The sequence below is a fragment of the Salvelinus sp. IW2-2015 genome, linkage group LG14, assembly GCF_002910315.2.
Source record: "Salvelinus sp. IW2-2015 linkage group LG14, ASM291031v2, whole genome shotgun sequence".
In the NCBI taxonomy this organism is placed as follows: Eukaryota; Metazoa; Chordata; class Actinopteri; order Salmoniformes; family Salmonidae; genus Salvelinus; species Salvelinus sp. IW2-2015.
The window spans coordinates 18,954,876-18,967,731 of NC_036854.1; positions in this window are offsets into that span (position 1 = coordinate 18,954,876).

A 12,856-nucleotide genomic window follows, 5' to 3' on the forward strand; every position below is an offset into this window, starting at 1 on the left:
GGCTCAGGCGGCGCTGGACAGACGGGCGGCTCAGGCGGCGCTGGACAGACGGGCGGCTCAGGCGGCGCTGGACAGACGGGCGGCTCAGGCGGCACTGGACAGACGGGCGGCTCAGGCGGCACTGGACAGACGGGCGGCTCTGGCCTGCTGAGGCGCACAGTAGGCCTGGTGCGTGGTGCCGGAACTGGTGGTACTGGGCTGGGGACATGCACCTCTGGGAGAGTGCGGGGAGCAGGAACAGGGCATACTGGACCCTGGAGGCGCACAGTAGGCCTTGTGCGTGGTGCCGGAACTGGTGGTACCGGACTGGGGACACGCACCACTGGGCGAGTGCGGGGAGGAGGAACAGGGCGTACTGGACTCTGGAGACGCACAGGAAGCCTGGTGACTGGGAACACGCACCTCAGGGCGAGTGCGGGGAGCAGGAATAGGGCACCCCGGGTTGTGAAGGTACTCTGGAGACCTGGTGTGTATAGCCGGCATCAATTGTTCCGTAACTTTAACACATGTTTCAGGATGAGTACTAGGAACTGACACATGTGGCATCAGACAGCTAACACGCTCCTATGGGCGAATGCCGTGCATACTACGCCAAACCAACAGCTCTCTCTCTTCACTCTCCTCCAATTTTATCAACAACTCCTCGAATGTCTCATAATCTCCCCTCCTTTCACTCTCCTCCAATTTGTCCAATAACTCCTCAACAATCTCAGACTCACACCTCAACTTCGCCGACTGCTCTGGTTCCATCCTCGGCTCCTTACGGTAAGCATGGGAAGTTGGCTCAGGTCTGACTCCTGACTCTGCCACACTCCCCGTGTGCCTCCCCCCAAGAAATTTTTGGGGCTGCCTCTCGGGCTTCCTTGCCAGCCGTGTTCCCTCGTAACGCCGGTTCCCTTTAGCTGCTGCCTCCGCTCTCCTGGCTGCCTCCACCTGTTCCCATGGGAGGCGATCCCTTCCAGCCAGAATCTCCTCCCATGTGTAGCAACCCTTGCCTTTTAGAATGTCCTCCCATGTCCATTCCTCTTCAGATTTTGCCCGCTGCTCCTGCTGCTGCTGCCTGTTACCACGCTGCTTGGTCCTTTTTTTGGTGGGTGGTTTTGTAACGGTTTTCTTCGGTGGAAGAAGGAGAGGACCAAAGCGCAGCGTGGTTAGTGTTCATCTTATTTTAATAAATCCAAAACTGAACACTACAAATACAAAAACAACAAACGTGGAAACCGAAACAGTTCTATCTGGTGCAGACACACAAAGACTGAAGACAACCACCCACAAAACCCAACAGAAAACAGGCTACCTAAATATGGTTCCCAATCCAGTAGACAAGCACTAAACACCTGCCTCTGATTGAGAACCATATCAGGCCAAACAAGAAACCCCACATAGAAACAGAAAAACTAGACTATACCCACCCAACTCACGCCCTGACCACACTAAAACAAAGAAAATACAAAAGAACTATGGTCAGAACGTGGCAGTAGTAGGGAGTTGTAGTTTCCAACAGGCCAATATTGTACATAGTTTAGCGCAGAAATGTGGTAATTAACTACAATGACCATAATAGATTGCGTGCTACTTGTGTGTTTCTTTTTACGCCTGCTACGTAAAAGAGACAGAAGACAGAAGTTGCCTTGCAAGGCATCTCTTCCTGAAATACATGATCTATAGTGATTGATAGTTTGATTCAGCAGTTATAAAAGTATGCAGTCATAAAAGTAAGAACTACTAAAATAGTGATTTTGTCGGACAGCATTGGCAGCACCTCTATAGATGATGAATGATGACTTGGATGAAATAATAAAGTAATCAAATAAAACCAATGTAATATACACAACACTGCAATATTTTATAAAAGTAAAGTAATGCGAATAAATGATGGTTAATAATGATCAGCAGTAAATGGCAGTCACTACCATCATGGGACTTTTAATAATTTATTTCTGTGTTGTTACAGCATTCCCCATTCCCCCTTGGGTGTGCCGTGGCGGAGATCTTTGTGGGCTATACTCGGCCTTGTCTCAGGATGGAAGTTGTGGTCGAAGATATCCCTCTAGTGGTGTGGGGGCTGTGCTTTGGCAAAGGTGGGTGGGTTATATCCTGCCTGTTTGGCCCTGTCCGGGGTATCATCGGATGGGGCCACAGTGTCTTCCTGACGCCTCCTGTCTCCCAGCCTCCAGTATTTATGCTGCATGTAGTCCATGGATAGTTCGAGGGTGGCTTAGGGGATTAAGTCCCTTTTTTTATATCATAGAGAGTCTTTGCATCTCAATATCAAATCAAATTTTATTTGTCACATACACATGGTTAGCAGATGTTAATGCGAGTGTTGCGAAATGCTTGTGCTTCTAGTTCCGACCATGCAGTAATATCTAACAAGTAATCTAACCTAACAATTTCACAACAACTACCTTATACACACAAGTGTAAAGGAATGAATAAGAATATGTACATAAAAATATATGAATGAGTGATGGCCGAACGGCAAGATGCAGTAGATGGTATAGAGTACAGTATATAAATATAGGATGAGTAATGTAGGGTAAGTAAACATGATATAAAGTGGCATTGTTTAAAGTGGCTAGTGATACATTTATTACATCAATTTTCCATTATTAAAGTGGCTAGAGTTGAGTCAGTATGTTGGCAGCGGCCCCTCAATGTTAGTGATGGCTGTTTAACAGTCTGATGGCCTTCAGATAGAAGCTGTTTTTCAGTCTCTCGGTCCCCGCTTTGATGCACCTGTACTGACCTCGCCTTCTGGATGATAGCAGGGTGAACAGGCAGTGGCTCGGGTGGTTGTTGTCCTTGATGATCTTTTTGGCCTTCCTGTGACATCGGGTGGTGTAGGTGTCCTGGAGGGCAGGTTGTTTGCCCCCGGTGATGCGTTGTGCAGACCTCACTACCCTCTGGAGAGCCTTGCGGTAGTGGGTGGAGCAGTTGCCGTACCAGGCGGTGATACAGCCTGACAGGATGCTCTCGATTGTGCATCTGTAAAAGTTTGTGAGTGTTTTTGGTGACAAGCCAAATATCTTCAGCCTCCTGAGGTTGAAGAGGTGCTGCTGCGCGTTCTTCACCATGCTGTCTGTGTGGGTGGACCATTTCAGTTTGTCCGTGATGTGTACGCCGAGGAACTTAAAACTTCCCACCTTCTCCACTGCTGTCCCGTCGATGTGGATAGGGGGCTGCTCCCTCTGCTGTTTCCTGAAGTCCACGATCATCTCCTTTGTTTTGTTGACATTAAGTGTGAGGTTATTTTCCTGACACCACACTCCGGGGGCCCTCACCTCCTCCCTGTAGGCCGTCTCGTCGTTGTTGGTAATCAAGCCTACCACTGTAGTGTCGTCTGCAAACTTGATGATTGAGTTGGAGGCGTGCATGGCCACGCAGTCATGGGTGAACAGGGAGTACAGGAGAGGGCTGAGAACGCACCCTTGTGGGGCCCCAGTGTTGAGGATCAGCGGGGTGGAGATGTTGTTACCTACCCTCACCACCTGGGGGCGGCCCGTCAGGAAGTCTAGGACCCAGTTGCACAGGGCGGGGTCGAGACTCAGGGTCTCGAGCTTAATGATGAGTTTGGAGCGTACTATGGCGTTAAATGCTGAGCTGTAGTCGATGAACAGCATTTTTACATAGATTTTCCTCTTGTCCAGATGGGTTGGGGCAGTGTGATTGCGATTGCGTCATCTGTGGACCTATTGGGGCGGTAAGTAAATTGGAGTGGGTCAGGGTGTCAGGTAGGGTGGAGGTGATATGGTCCTTGACTAGTCTCTCAAAGCACTACATGATGACTGAAGTGAGTGCTACGGGGCGGTAGTCATTTAGCTCAGTTACCTTAGCTTTCTTGGGAACAGGAACAATGGTGGCCCTCTTGAAGCATGTGGGAACAGTAGACTGGGATAAGGATTGATTGAATATGTCTGTAAACACACCAGCCAGCTGGTCTGCGCATGCTCTGAGGACGCGGCTGGGGATGCCGTCTGGGCCTGCAGCCTTGCGAGGGTTAACACGTTTAAATGTTTTACTCACGTTGGCTGCAGTGAAGGAGAGCCCGCAGGTTTTGGTAGCGGGCCGTGTCAGTGGCACTGTATTGTCCTCAAAGCGAGCAAAGAAGTTGTTTAGTTTTTCTGGGAGCAAGACATTGTGGTCCGCGACGGGCTGGTTTTTCTTTTGTAGTTCGTGATTGACTGTAGACCCTGCCACATGCCTCTCAAGTCTGAGCCATTGAACTGCGACTTTCCTTTGTCTCTATAATGACGCTTAGCTTGTTTAATTGCCTTGCGGAGGGAATAGCTACACTGTTTGTATTCGGTCATGTTTCCGGTCACTTTGCCCTGATTAAAAGCAGTGGTTTGCAATTTCAGTTTTGCGCGAATGCTGCCATCAATCCACGGTTTCTGGTTGGGGAATGTTTTAATAGACGCTGTGGGTACAACATCACCGATGCACTTGCTAATAAACTCGCTCCCCGAATCAGTGTATTCATCAATGTTGTTGTTCGACGCAACGCGGAACATATCCCAGTCCACGTGATCGAAGCAATCTTGAAGTGTGGAATCCGATTGGTCGGACCAGCGTTGAACAGACCTGAGCACGGGTGCTTCTTGTTTTAGTTTCTGTCTATAGGCTGGGAGCAACAAAATGGAGTCGTGGTCAGCTTTTCCAAAAGGGGGGCGGGGGAGGGCTTTGTATGTGTAGCGGATGTTAGAAGAACAATAATCAAGGGTTTTGCCAGCCCGGGTCGCGCAATCGATATGCTGATAAAATTTAGGGAGCCTTATTTTAAGATTAGCCTTGTTAAAATCCCCAGCTACAATAAATGCAGCCTCAGGATATGTGGTTTCCAGTTTATATAGACTCAAATGAAGTTCCTTCAGGGCCGTTGATGTGTCTGTTTGGGGGGGAAATAACACAACTGTGATTATAATCGAAGACAATTCTCTTGGTAGATAATGCGGTCGGCATTTGATTGTAAGGAATTCTAGGTCAGGTGAACAAAAGGACTTGAGTTCCTGTATGCTGTTATGATCACACCACGTCTCGTTAATCATAAGGCATACACCCCCGCCCTTCTTCTTACTAGAGAGATGCCTGTTTCTGTCGGCGCGATGCGTGAAGAAACCAGGTGGCTGTACCGACTCCGATAGCGTGTCTCGAGTGAGCCATGTTTCCGTGAAACAAAGAACGTTACAGTCTCTGATGTCTCTCTGGAAGGCAACCCTTGCTCGGATTTCGTCTACCTTGTTGTCAAGAGCCTGGACATTGGCGAGTAGTATGCTCGGGAGCGGTGCGCGATGTGCCCGTCTAGTCTACGGAGCCTGTCTTATCCGGTGTCCTGTGTGAATTTAAGTATGCTCTCTCTTTCTCTCTCTCGGAGGACCTGAGCCCTAGGACCATGCCTCGGGACTACCTGGCATGATGACTCCTTGCTGTCCCCAGTCCACCTGGCCGTGCTGCTGCTCCAGTTTCAACTGTTCTGCCTGCGGCTATGACCTGACCTGTTCACCGGACGTGGTACCTGTCCCAGACCTGCTGTTTTCAACTCTCTAGAGACAGCAGGAGTGGTAGAGATACTCTCAATGATCGGCTATGAAAAGCCAATTGACATTTACTCCTGAGGTGCTGACATGTTGCACCCTCGACAACTACTGTGATTATTATTATTTGACCATGCTGGTCATTTATGAACATTTGAACATCTTGGCCATGTTCTGTTATAATCTCCACCCGGCACAGCCAGAAGAGGACTGGCAACCCTCATATCCTGGTTCCTCTCTAGGTTTCTTCCTAGGTTTTGGCCTTTCTAGGGAGTTTTTCCTAGCCACCGTGCTTCTACACCTGCATTGCTTGCTGTTTGGGGTTTTAGGCTGGGTTTCTGTACAGCACTTTGAGATATCAGCTGATGTAAGAAGGGCTATATAAATACATTTGATTTGATAATGCATTGATTTGATAATGCAAACATTTAATGCTACATTTTTTTAAAGAAAAATCTGTTATTATTTTTTTTGAATCAAACTGTAGCCGAACCAACCTCAAAAAGCCTAACAGAGTAGCTAGAGCCTGTCCTCTGTCCCTCACTTCTGCACAACAACAACTTGAATGCACAAAGCAGTATAAGCCAGCAATCTATGCTTTGAGTATGAATGGAGGTCGGGGTTATATTTTGAAAGCACTTTAAAAAAAAGTGCTCTTGTATTCTGAAACTCGGCAGCATTAAACGATAGGAGAGGATGACACGCTTCCCTGAGAAGAGGGAGCTCTCCTAATACACACCGAGGAATAGAAGAATGAACATGTTTGATAGGGTCGGTCAACTTGACACTAATTTCAGAGATGGAAACAAACCTCCTTGGCCCATCTGTGGTCTGGTGTGGGCAAGCGGCTGCCGTGTTAAGAGGGGGTTGCAGCTGGACGAGATTCGATTCTGTTCTAATGCCACACATGCATGAGCACAAAGAGAGAGCATTGGGTTTGCAATGGACGCCCATTATCCCATATGGGAGATTGATAAGGTCACATTTGCTGTGAAATGGCATCGCGGAGAGACCCTAATGCGAGCCACGAGTCTTTGGTGTGGCTGGAGGATGCAGGACTGTGGTACGTAACGCAGGCTGTTTTTCCAGTCAGGGAAAAAAACTTTACCCCTAACTGAAACCCCCCCCCCCCCATCCACTCTCTCCCCCATTCGGGTCTCCAGCAAAGCCAGTGTGCCCAGTGGTGGAGACCATGGAGACAGAGGACGACCTAAATTACAGCTGTGGGCCACAAAGTAACCCACTTTATCATGAGTTATATGTTGGTGATTTCCTCTTTCCTGGAAATAATGTACATATGTGTGAGGGGACTGTGTATATCAACGAGGCAGAGGGCTGGCCTGGCAATCCATGTCTATGTTTTGGAAATGCAGATTATCTAAGCATGCTTTAGGCATACTGTAGACTTTTTGTCTCATAGTTGAGAGAGAGTGCATATTAGGAACTACACTGAGTGTACAAAACATTAGGAACACCTGCTCTTTCCATGACATAGACTGACCAGGTGAATCCAGGTGGAAGCTATGATCCCTTATTCACGTCACTTGTTAAATCCACTTCAATCAGTGTAGATGAACGGGAGGAGACAAAATATTTAAGTGCCTTTGAACGGGGTATGGTAGTAGGTGCCAACCGCACAGGTTTGAGTGTGTCAAGAACTGCAACGCTGCTGTTTTTATTGTTTGTCAACTGTTATTGTCAACTGTTTCCCGTGTGTATCAAGAATGGTCCACCACCCAAAGGACATCCAGCCAACTTGACACAACTGTGGGAAGCATTGGAGTGAACATGGGCCAACATCAGTGTGGAACACTTGACACCTTGTAGAGTCCATGCCCTGATTAATTAAGGCTGTTTTGAGGGCAAAAGGGGGCACAACTCAATATTAAGGTGTTCTTAATGTTTTGTACAGTATGTACACTCAGTATATATAGCTACCGACTGCATAACAACTAGTGGCAATTTTAGCATGTAAATCTTGGTGGGTGAAAGAAATATGTACGCGTACCAGCAATGCCACTACACAACACAACACTAAACAATACAAAAATTGCACTGTAATTGTAAATTGCACTGTAACTGTAAAAAACCGTGCCCACAAACTGTTAGGGCCTACATAAAGCTGTCTCAACACTAGAGTCCCAACAGAGTCCCAATATCTTACCACTGCTACACCTGGCTATCAGCGGCGCCTTGTCTGGCAGCGAAACAGTTCATTTAGCCTCATTTACTGGATTTAAAAAAAACATAGCTGATATGCCTGACTTGTTTAAACAAATGTGCTTTCTACTGACAATTGAGATGTACAAACTATGGCATAAGGGAACTGTTGTATAGCAATTTCCCGATGAATTCACGTTAGTTGACAACTCAATCAAATGTAAATCAAAACGAGACATTGAACTGACGTTTGTGCCCAGTGGGAGGTGCTTCCTCACAGGTGTGGTTCCTGAGTTAATCAAGCAATTAATATCCTATCATGCTTAGGGTCATGCATAAAAATGCCCAGTTGCCAATTATTATGGCTACCGAGGCTAGAAGAAGAGATTAGTGACTTTGAAAGCGGGGTCTCAAAGGAGCATAGGGGGTTTAAAGGATGTGTGTGTGTCTCAGTCACCAGATCTCAACCCAATTGAACACTTGTGGGAGATTCTGGAGCGGTGACTGAAACAGCGTTTTCCACCACCATCAACAAAACAGCAAATTATGGAATTTCTTGTGGAAGAATGGTCCCTCCAATAAAGACGTTTTATGTTGGTGTTTCCTTTATTTTAGAAGTTACCTGTAGCTTGAAGTGCTTCACCAAAGCAGCCATAGTAACAGAATCTTAGATTGGCTGTTGCATGTTAAAGGATAATACTTTGAAGTGAGAGCGCAATTACATATGACTAATTCATATTAGGGTCCTTTAAAGTCTGGCTCTTTGTTGCTGTCAGAGATTCCCCACTAGGCTAATGCCAGCCTCTGAAATGACTTCAAACACTGAAACACTCCATTCAGCTGTGTTCACAGCAACTCGCTTTTCCACAACGCTTTTGTTGTGGATCTCGCTTTTCCACAACAACAAAAAGGAGAGTGTTTTGCCAATAACAGTATTTGCTTTGTTTTATTTGGGTTAAGGTATGAGCTCTGACAGTACCCTTCCCTTCCTCTCTATGTTGACTTTCGGCATCATATTCTCTATGACGCTCAATGGGTTCTTTTGTTCCAAAAATGTGGGCTTTTTCACCTACCTAGAGCCAGGCACTTGCCTTTGGTATAGCCAGCACAACTGAGCAACGCTCCACTTCAGTCTCAATTTAAATCAACATTGGTTATCAACATTGGGTAGAACCTCTTGAATTGTCCATGATGTTAACAACAAGATAATGAATAACTTTTGTTCTTCTATAAAGATGACTCTCCAAGAGAAATGATAGATTTAAATGATCATCGCTGTCTGATTTTGATCTTAATGTAACAAATCACATTTTTTATTTATTTGTATTATTCATTCCAATGTCCGACCCAATTGAGGTCAACAATTAACTCTTTATTATGAAGAAAATGTGAATCCAATTACGTTTATTGGCCAGGGGCATTTTAATAGTATAATAGTTCTGCCTGCCATAATTGAGTTTTACATGAGTGAAATAAGATGGTATCAGGGCTGCTCTCGTGCCTTATAATGCCCTATGTATAATGGGTCTCCATTGTGAGATCACAAGGACTCTTCATGCTCGGTACACCCAGTCTTATTGTTGTGCGCAAGAGGATTTAGCGAAAAAACAACAAAACCCAGGACAGCTAAGCCTACATCGCATTCTTCCATCGTGAAAAAGTGCCGGCTTGCAAGACAAAATATGGGTTAATTGGGTAGAAAATCCACCGCACATTCCACACGCCAGCAGTTCAGATAGCTGAACACAGAGGACCCTTCTTCTGCACCGGACCCACAAAGACATCAAGGCTCTTTACCACTAGGTCTGGGCTGGATGAGGTTACTGGGCTACGTGCCTGTGATGACTACCACTGGAAAAATGTACCCACTACCCAGGGACTTCACCTATTGGTGGATCTTACTGTCTTTATATGTACCACAAATAAGCTCTTAGGAGCTCTCACATAGGAGAACTTCAAGAACAGATACGGTGCATTAGGAAAGTATTCAGACGCCTTCACTTTTTCCACATTTTGTTACGTTACAGCCTTAAATGAAAATGGATTAAATCGATTTTTTCCCCTCATCAATCTACACCCAACACCCCATAACGACGACGCAAAAACAGGTTAAAAAAAAAATATATATATTCCATTCATATAAAGACCCTTTACTCAGTACTTTGTTGAAGTACCTTTGGCAGCGATTACAGCCTATTGTCTTCTTGGGTATGACGCCACATATAGCCCTGTTGCTGCATTCAAAGTCGGCCATGCTACACCAATAGATGGCACCATCTCACACCATGGCTATACGAACTGAACCAATGCACATGGGGCCATGAAATGTGGTATGTAAACCTTATGTACACTGAGTACACCCCCTTTTGCCCTCAGAACATCCTCAATTCGTCGGGGCATGGACTCTACAAGCTGTCGAAAGCGTTCCACAGGGATGCTGGCCCATGTTGAGGCCAATGCTTCCCACAGTTGTGTCAAGTTGGCTGGATGTGGTTTGGGTGGTGGACCATTCTTAATACACACGGGAAACTGTTGCGAGTGAAAAACCCAGCAGTGTTCGTTCTAGATTTTCCATTGCCATACTGACTGGCAACGTTCTTATCCCTTTGCTTGCTTGCTAGCTAGCCAACTACGGCTAATTTACAGTCACGTCAAAAAGTGCAGCCAGAATAAAAGCAAAGTAGCAGCATTTGCATAAGCTGTTTTCTAGTTAAGATTTATTTGGATACATCCATAACAATGAGCTTATGATGCACGACTTTGCCTGGCAGAAAAAATTTCCTCTCTTGTCAGGACACTGTTCAGACAAAACAAAGACAATCCGTGACATTCATTTGAGCTGATTTTAATAAATGAAACCATACATTATCTTTGTTATCCACCACAGCTAACATAGCTATCGCTACTTATTGTGTCACATTTATCTGTACATTTCCCTGGATTGTGCATTGGTTGAAATATCTGTCGGAATCTGTGCTACTACTTCTGCTGCCTTGCTTCAGCCTTTTGGGTGTTGATGGTGCTGCAGTGTTCTCTTTGTTTTTGGCCAGGATGTTGCTCCAGTGTTTTCTGTCTGTCAGTGACGGATGTCAGTGGCTATGGAGCGAACCTTCGCACCGATGCCCACTCACTGACATAATCTCCCTCTCTTCTAAACCAGCATTGGCCAGTTTCTGGACTGTTGTGGTCTTGATGCTGTGATTTGTGTATGTAGTTGTTCGCGCTGCCCTGCATATCTTGGGTAGAAGTGCTGGCAGATAGTTCACGCCCATCAGCTCTGACGTGTACCAGATCGAGTCCCCGATATACTCGCCTCTCCTTGGGTGGAGATAAAATGCAAGGGCGTTCTCTGGGTATTTCGATAGATATTTCTCCAGTGATGCCACCGGGCATAGTAGGTTCCCTGGCTGCTCGAACATCAATCCCCTCTTGGACTCCCTGCCCCTCTCCATTGGGTCCAGATGATTCTTTGTGGCCTTGTTATATGCGAGAGTGGCGTACCTGAGAGAGCGAATGCGTTGTTTTAATATTGTTTTCCAGTAGCCTAATAACGAGTGCAACTTAGAAATAACACAAACAGGCCATGAACAACATAACAGACGAGAACGGTCTAAGGTTTTTACGAGGAATGAGTTGGGCTTTAGTGGTCTGTTCCCATCTTTTCCTCTTCGACCCAGATGTAACTGGAGGTCGAAGCACACGTTCTGGACCAGACCCCTTGGTGTACTGGGATTCAGAGCCTGGGAGTTTTAGAGCTGGTCCATGTCCTTATCGGTGATGGGAGGGTGGCTGTTTGTGATATCTTTTCCTTGCCTTCTTAGCTGTTTGATGTTGCCCAGAAATACATGATTTGAAGTGGTAAATTCAATGTCCTTCATAAGGCACCAGCTGCGAACGATGGGTGGGTTATTTAGAAACGACCAGCTCAATTTGCTCTGTCTCGTTTGGACACATTCACTTTATATGGGATGGTGGAGATCGCAATTCAATATTGAAACAGTATTGAAAAGGTCGGAGAAACAGACAGCAAGGTTTATACAATTCTCTGCTGTTGAAAACCAAATGCTAGTTTAAAAGAAATGGGAGATAATGCCTAGATGCTTTTTATAGTGGAGATCAAGTTCAACATTTCCTGGCAGGGCTGATGAGACAGTGGATTGCGCAGTGAGATGGAACAGAGTAAATAGGCATTTCAACGTTATAGATTTAGCCAGTGGTAACTTGTGGAATAGACACCAGCTGGAATGCGGTTTTAACCAATCAGCATTCAGGATTAGACTCACCCGTTGTATAATAGAGCAATACCTATTGATCAAGTGTACTTTGTCTCATGCAAATCAATGTTAGATTTAAATAATGCAGATGAACAATGTCAAATATTGTGATTAGTATAGTAATGGCTTTAAGAATGATTACCTGCTGCATTCAATGATAAAACAACCTACAGAACTAGACTAAACTTCCCTTGCGTCACACTTGTGACATTGAAAGATAAACATCATGGTAATGCTTTCCCTGATTTCAGATAAAGGAAGATAGTTCCTACATGATAGAGTGCTTGCTTTGTTATCCAACTGATCTTGTGTCCTTTCTGTCATTCTGTGAACCCCATTCATTGCTGCTCACAGCTATATTCAATTGAATTACATTTACTGGCGGGGAATAATATTTGATTCAAGACTGTTGAACTGTTACTCACAGACCTCTGTTTGTTCTTTCTATCCTCTCCCAGCCACAACATCTCTCTTCATTAATTATATTGCTGACAAAAGCACCTGCTATCCTTTTACTGTATACACCATCCACTTAACCATTCACATTCACACATGTGCAATTTCATATGATGGCAAGGTAATTAAGATGCTTGTTGCTTGCCACCCTCTTCTCTTTCACTGCTCTACGTAGAAAGAAATTCAGAAGGAAATTCACCTCATGTTGGCCATAAAAAAGTATCTTTCTTTTCAGCCTCTACTAAGTGGCTGGAATACCCCCACCCCCTAATGTGGCTTTGTTGTGCTGCAGCTGAGAGTGTTTCGGGCTTTGGCAGACTAAAGAGCACACAAAAGGCCCACTGGAGTCCTGGAGAGTGGCGGTAGGCAGAGCAAACACAGCACACCGCCACATGATGGAAGGCTGGGGCATGCTGCCGACCGACGGGCACA